Source organism: Phocoena phocoena, chromosome 18, assembly GCF_963924675.1.
Source record: "Phocoena phocoena chromosome 18, mPhoPho1.1, whole genome shotgun sequence".
NCBI classification, from domain to species: Eukaryota; Metazoa; Chordata; class Mammalia; order Artiodactyla; family Phocoenidae; genus Phocoena; species Phocoena phocoena.
In genome coordinates, this window is record NC_089236.1 from 27,518,413 (window position 1) to 27,526,775 (window position 8,363).

Sequence of the window (8,363 nt, forward strand, 5' to 3'; positions counted from 1 at the left end):
GATATATTTTGTATTGCGATCTGGGTATGTCTTTTACATTCTACTTTTACATCTACTTAACACTCAGAGTAGCCATTCCATAATGAAGTCTCATGAACCATGTCAAATATAGGAAACTTTCTTCTATAATTTCCTTGTCATTAGTTACTTCTCAATTTCATCTCATCTGCATTTTTTTAATGCTTCTATAAGTACTATCAATCTAAGAATTGACTGTGCTTTAAACATAATTTCCATATGTTTTACTCTTTTTTGCATCATATCCTGCATGATTAATTATTTTTTTATTTTAGATTGTCAAAATTGTCTTAACTATGTTCATTTTGTTGCCTTTAAATTATTATTACTCATATTTTTATTTAGCAATTTTTAAATTTTGCTTCATTTACTTCAGTAAAAATCCTCTTCAGTACAGCTTTCTTACCAAGTCTAAGTATACAGTTTTAACACCTTCAAATATTTAACATAAATGAGTAAATAAAGAGAAAAATAAATAACAAGTGGAAATATTAAAAGAGATGATCCCCCCCCATGAAATAAACTTAATATAGTATACAGGCAAGATCTTAAAATAAATTTCTCCATGGTTTAAAAATAATGTGAATACAATGAAAGCTTGTATAAAAGTACCTAATACAGTGTTTAAGCAGGAAGTGAGTATTCAAAACATGTTATTTATTACATGAGTTAGAGCTGTTTAATAATCTACTTTCTCATATAGAAGATTATTTCTTATCTCTAGTAAAGTTTTGAAGACACTGACCAAATAAACAGATATTTTTATAGAAACTAACCTACATGGCCCCTGAGTTCCCTAAAAATTATATCAGTCATGTAAGTGGCTAGTTTTATATGTGATTAAAAGCTAGTTCCAAAAAACTTTAAATGATTGCATGTAATATTAGCTCAATGTTAATTGATACTGTTCTTTAGTGTACATGCAATTATGACAGTAGTTATTTATTATCTAATTTACCTAACATATCAATATTATATTGATCTTTAAGAAGTTCTTTCATGAAATTTTTACTGAAGTCACAATTATTGTCATCAACTTCACCATTATCAATTTTTATCTGAGTCACATGCTTGCTCTGTGCTTTTGAAATCAAACCAAACAGGGAGATATATTTCTGCCTCTAAAGAGATAACAACCAGAGTTCTAATAGTGACACAAATGCATTCATGAAACTGTAGGGCATAGGACTGAAGGAAATGCAATACAAAGGCTCAGGAAAAGGAGTATTTTCTTTCTTTCAGGAAGGATAAAACGGAAATTCCAGTGAAATGCAATGGACTTTAGTTCTATGATGATTCAATGGTAATTATGTTTATAAAAATTATCCTAAAATACTAGGAAGCTCTCATATCTTCTGAATATTAAAGGACCTTTTTTAAAATTTTAACTTAGTTTTAGTATTCAGTACATTTAAAATACTTTAAAATTTTCTTTGAGATTTTGTTATTTAAAATATTTGACTCAGGACATACTCCATTCTCTCACCATGGTCAACAACCAAGTGTTTGGAGAAATGAAAGTGAAAAAAAGAGAAAATAGGAGAAGATTTTCAATTTGGCTATATTTTATCAAGTAGTCTCTCTATGATTTTGGATGATTTGTTGTATTTTTTCTTCTAACCTCAAACCATATTTGTGGTAAAACCACATAAAGTCAAATTCATTTAAGTTACTTGGGCTATTCAAATTTTGTTTTCCTTTACTTATTTGTTCACCTAGTGAAATAATTGTTTTTGATACATTCTTAATATTTCTTCCTATGTGTTTTTGATTATGCCTTTTATCTCCCCCCTCCCCGCCACACACACACACCACATTAGGATGAAGAGGAGGTACTCTGCTCTGTGGATACATTTTCTTTTCTTTTCTTTCTTTCTTTTTTTTTTTTTTTAAACTAACACAACATTGTGGATACATTTTCTAAGACTTGTATTTTCTTTAGAGAAATCCAACAGACTTCACAATGTTCCCCTCCCTCTTTGATAACAAAATGAACAAAATGACAGACTAATTAAAAGTACAGGATGAAAAAGGCCTTCACTCCTTGTGTTGCTCCTTTCTATTGAGACAGGAAAGATGTGGTTTCCTCAGTGCACTATTCTCAGTAGCATTTGGGTTGTCTTTGCAATCAGTTGTCTTTGTTTTGCATTTTTTGACAACAGTGCATTATATGGACAGATAGACTTAGTTCTAATTCCTTACCCTTTCTCCAAGTTTTATAACTAAATAACCTTTTAAATAAAATATTGCAACAGTCCTGCATTTTGAGGATGAAAGCGCTGTTTTCTAAAAGGTCAATTCAATCTGGGAAATGTTTTCAGTTTAGACAATACATTATAAACTGTAGAAACCTGTGGCAATTTTCAGCACCACTAACGGGAAATAAATTTCAGTCATTCACAGTAAGATGGCAATGTGGTGACATTTGAAGCCTGGACATGGGCTCTCACATTCATTGTATGTGACTGACTGCTGTGCAGCAGGGGCCTTTTTCCAACTGCTGGATGAATTTCAGATATAAATGAAAAAGATGATCTGAACACTTCACAAAATGAGTGAGACCCCATCATCTGAGTGACAATATTCTTTTATAGCAGACAAGGATTAAAATACATCGAATTAATAAATCCCTGGGAAACAAATAATCTCATGTTTTCTGAACAGTTGTATCTTCTAGTAGTTATTATCTTTGAATTACAGTGAGCCACTATCTTTGTTTCATTTTCCAGATATATGTCCTTGTCCATCAAAAACTATGGCAGTTGCACTACACAGTCATGCAATAAATTTATGAAACATTTCTCTGAAGTGCATGCTTGTTTCATAATCCCGATTCCATATCTTTATTTACTTCAAAATATATGGAACTGTCAGCACGAGGGTCAGAAGATTACAACACTTTCTTTGTTTCTTTGCTAGTGCTTTTATTTAACTTGAAAAATAAGCTGCAGCACCAAGGGAGTGATGAAATAAAGGATATATAGAGTCACAATGGCATAAAAATGGTAAACACAGATACACTGTAAGAAAGATCATCGTATCAAATCATTAAAAAACAAATGTTTACTTCAGTAACTCACACACCAACTTTATTAAAAATTCTAGGAAATCCAAAATGATAAGCAAGAGCTTTAACATAAACAGAAAAAGCTCCTCTTCTCTCTGAAATTTCTCGTGGTATCATCTGGCTTTTGACCTTAAGACCTCGTATACCGTGAATGCAATTCTCTATTGTAGTCCATGATGGATTTGTTTAGCATTTTTAATCTACATGCACTTAAAAACAGCAAACCTCATAAGACATCATATTTTGTAAAAGGCTGTGATTCACCTGGAAAAGTTATAAATAAATAAGTTGGCATTTTTTATTCAAGAGAAACACCTCACAAAAACCAACAAAAGGCATATACAGGTAGGTATCGACAACATATTCTTATTATAGAGCACTCTGACTTGGAATTACTTACAGTTTTAGAGTTCAAAATATCCTTTAGCTTAATTCTATCAATTAAGGTAGCATGTCTCTTTATTTCCTTGCTATATAAGCTATTGTATGAATTAAATATGTTGAGATCAATTTTAATTACATGATACATTTCCAGAGATGATAGAAACATATCAATTCTACATTTCTATGATTAATCTCTATAAATATTTTCGGAGGTTATTGGAGGATATTTCTGGTTGATTTTTATTATTTGATTTTTAAAATAGCACTGGTGGGACTTCCCTGGCAGTCCAGTGTTTAAGACTCCATGCTTCCATGGCAGGGCTCACAGGTTTGATTCTTGGTTGGGTGACTAAGATCCTGCATGCCGCACAGCATGGCCGAATAAAAAGTTTCCAAATAAAAAAGTAAATAAATTAAAAAAAATAAAATACTACTATTATCCATATTCTACAAATGTAGAATTATGACTTCTGATTTTCCATTTCAAATATAAATCTATATAATATTTTTCCCAATCTTTTATTCATTTCTACAATTATTTCAGGATGTTGGCTTCGGAAATTCACCACAGATTTACATAACAATAGTGAATACACTAAATATCCTTCAAACTCCTCTAATAATTTATCAGCATTTCTCTAGGACCAAGGGGAATTATTCAATTTCTTGGAGCATTGGTTTGTATAGAACCTGGTTTGTATCCTTATTATGTGGTTTCTCCACTCATATTATGTTCCATGTCTTTGGGAATTTCAGGTCAGAGCTTTACTGATAATATTTTCTGAGCAAAATGCAATTGGTTTAGGGACAGCTCTCTCTTGTCCAAATTAATCATGAGTTTTTTTTTTTTTTTTACTAATTTACTCCATTTTTACTAATCTGTTATATTATTCCCTGTAGCTTAGTCTTATCATTTTAAAATTTCTGGTTTGCTATGGTCTGAATTTTTGTGTCACCCCAAAATTCATATTAACATTAATCTTAATAATATTAACATTAAACCTAATGCCCAAGGTCATGGCATTAGGAGGTGAGGCCTTTTGGAGATGATTGGGTCATGAGGGTAGAGCCCTCATGAATGGGAGTAGAGCTCCCTTCTATAAGAAGAGGCCTAAGATAGGTTCCTTGTCCCCTTCTGCTATGTGAGAACACAAGGAAAAATCTGTGACCGAAAAGAAAGCCCTCATTTGACTGTGCTGGCCCCCTGATCTCTGACTTCCAGCCTCTAGAACTCTGAGAAATAAATTTCTGTTATAGTTAAGTCACCCAGTCTACAGTTTTTGTCACAGCATCCTTAATGGACTAAGACACAGTTGTTTTGGCTACACACTTAATACTTAATAATATGTAAGGAGAATTAATGACTCTTATTTCCCCTCTACCATGTCCCATCTTCTATCACCTGACCTTTCAAATCTCAATAAGTGGCATCACCCTTTGCCCATCAGATCATCTTTTATTTTGCCCTTCCCTCATACCCCATATCTAATTCCACAGTAAGTTCTTTAGAATTTGCTTCCAAACTATATATTAAATTTTATTCCTACCACTCCGTGGTGCAAGACACCACCATCTCTCTTCCAAATGTCTGCAGTAGCAATTAGAAGAACTAAAAATGCTAAATTATTAATTCCACTCTCAACATTTTATTAGTGTTCTTGCCACTATTCAGGTCTCTGTAATTTCAAGATCCCCTAAGCTTTCATATTTAAAACTCTCTTCTCTTCCAATAATATATTAAAAAGTAGCATATTCCTCCTTGTATATTATTTTAATATTATCACTACTAAGAACCTTACTCCTGCTTCTTTACTACATTGTCTGCATATTTGTTTGAGTTTTAAAAATTGAATCTCACCTCCAGCTACCTGGACTATCTGGTTTTCCATTACTCTACAATATAAATTATATGATCTAGTCTTTAAAATAATATTTTTCACAACCCTTGAATATTCTGTATAAATTCTATATCCAGTTCTTTTTTCATGGTTATATTAATTAAGGTATAGGATTTGCTGCAGTGATAGAGAACTAAAATATATAAAATATAAACATTTATTTTCTTCTCTTGCTGTGTTGGTTTGGTGGCTTCATGGATTAAGGTGTTTCACCACCATGCTTGCATTCCTGCCAATGTTAAAGAAAAAGGGAAGTGGAGGTCATGCACCTTATCTTTAATGGCATAACCCAGCAGCCATACATACACTTTGCTTGTAATTCTCACTGTCCAAAGCATAGTAAGATTATAAGCATATACATGATTGTTTTTTCACAAACATTCAAGTATGATTTTCCAACCTTTGGGTCCACCCTTTCATCCCATCTCTCCAGTGCTCTGTGATGTGAAACAGTCTGATCAGTATTAAATTTTCTGTCCCACCTCATACCCCAAATTGAGGGCTCAAACTTTCCCTCTGCTAGTTATAACTTAACCATCTGCTTTCCTTAGCTTCTGGTATTTTGTAGATACCTTTAAATCATTTATGTTATTTCTCATTCTTATAATTCTTGAAGGTTTGAAATCTTTCAAATCATTTTTTATTTATTTTGTGGCATTTTGTGAGGGAAAATAATTCATAATAATTGATTAGCCATATAAGAAACCAACTATTCAATTATTTATTAATTCACTGAGCAGTTATTACAGGCAAACTACTGTGATAGATGCTTGTAGTACTTACAGTAAATATAATTGTTTCCCACCATAAACTCACTATTTTAGCGACTAGTACTTACAAGAGCAATTTTTCCCCTGAGGAAATACTACATCTTGACACAATCTCAGAGGTCAAGTGGTTTCTGTATAAGCAATATATATACAGTGAATTTCGTATTTGCAAGCTTTAACATTTTAAAATACAGGAAGATCCTGCCATTTGGGGAAATAAGTCTTTTTTCTTACTTTGTAAAGTCATCTTAGTCAAGAGCGAAAGGACTATCAAAACATTGGCACAAAAAGTGAGATAAACAGAAAAAATAATCCTTTAAATGCCTATGTTTCTCTGTGTTTCTAGAGTCCTTGTCATAAGTGACTCTGAGTGATTACTATATTTACTTATTTATTTACTTAGCCTCTATCAAAAAAAAAAAAAGAAAAAGAAAGAAAAACGGCAAGGAGTGAGGAACATAAAGATGGAAGCTAAATACACATTGATTTCTTATGCCCTGCTGCTCCTTCATTGCCACATAAGCCAGTTTGATGTTACCTTTACCAAATGTGTGCTTAATTTATTCCTAAAAAATAAACCTTTCTAAATGTTGCTGTTAAAGGAAAAGGAATATTGTAAAAATTTAAGGTCATCTTTCAAATTGAGTAATTTTGTAGTTGCAGTAGAAAACAAGTCTCACAGAGGCTATTTTAAACAAGGGAATAGGAAACACACACTTTTAATTGCATTTTAGAATGGCATTGTTTTTGACCTTTAAGTGATTTCCTTGAGCACTTAACACTTATGAAGACATCAAATTGGTAGTTGATTGACAATATAAAGGGGATTAACTGTACTCTAGCCCCTTGGAGTCTAACTCATAAGAAGCTAATCAACCCCCCCCCCCAAAAAAAAGAGTAGGAGGTCGTAAATGTGCTCAGACTGATAAAAAACAGTAGAGAATCTCTGTCAAGTTCTGTGCTGTGTCCCTGGAAACCAAGATAATGACAACCATGCTTTTTACATAGGTAATCTTAAAGCTTCTTAACAATTATAGAAGTTTCTCACATAATTATTATAATACTTTATGTTTGAAATTTTATCAGTCTATATCACCTGGATTTACCTGGTATTAATAAAATATGAATCATTTTATGCCCTGTATGGAACAAAGTTTGCTTCATGCTTGTGCTTTTACTTATACTATAGAATACAACTTATTTCATTGTGATACATGTAATACTGTATTAAATTGGGCAATTTTTATGTCAGTGAGTTACCCTTCAGATACCTCTTATGAGTTCAAATTAACTGGTAGTTATGGCTTCTATAGTTTAGTACTTTATATGTAATATTAAAATTTTGAAGTGATAAGGGACAAGTTACAGTTGTGTATATGTATTAAATGTAAACCGATATTTTACCAAGTGCCAAGGCAACTTTAAAAGATAAATTGGCTGTTTTTTGACTTTTAGCTAGATTTTCTGGAAAATACATACTCCGATGTGTCACAAATGTGCCTAGCATACTCTATGCTTATGGTTGCAAAAGTCCAAAAGACTCTGACTTTAAGGTCAATTAAAACTGTGGGAACTTAATTTGCCTCACCTAACTAAGCAGCACTCCCAGAAGTAAGTTTCTGCAAACATGGATCTCAACAACTCACTTCTCCCTGAATTTTTATCACTATGTCTTTCCTACCTTTCTTCTATTTTATACATAGCTTCTGTCTTTTTACATTTCAGTTGACCACTTCCTTCACCATGATTATAGCAATCTCCAGAATTGATCTGATTCCATAGACCTCACCCTACATTTTTGTTTTCACCCTATTTCTTCTGTGAATTGGAACAATTAGTAGTCCAGAATGCTGTTGTTCCAACAGTCTCATTGTTGAGCATGTAATGGGTTCAAGATTAGCAAATTGTTTTAGAGGAAACTTAGTAAGCAGATTTGTGTAGGGATCAGTAAAATTCCAGTAATGCAAATGAAATAAAGCAATCAGTGAGTTGAAATGATATTTATTTGCTTGTATCTTTTCTATTCACATTATGTTTAAGAATCTCAAAAACCAGTGTTTTAATCAAGAAATAAATTCATTTATTTCCATTTAATGGTTAAGATCTCTTGATTCCTGCACATGGTGAAGAGTAAAAGTCAATGAAGAGTTGTGATTTCTGTCTATGGCAGAATTCAGATATTAGTAAATCTTCTCTCAAAAAATCAAGAATAAAACTGGAAAAAAT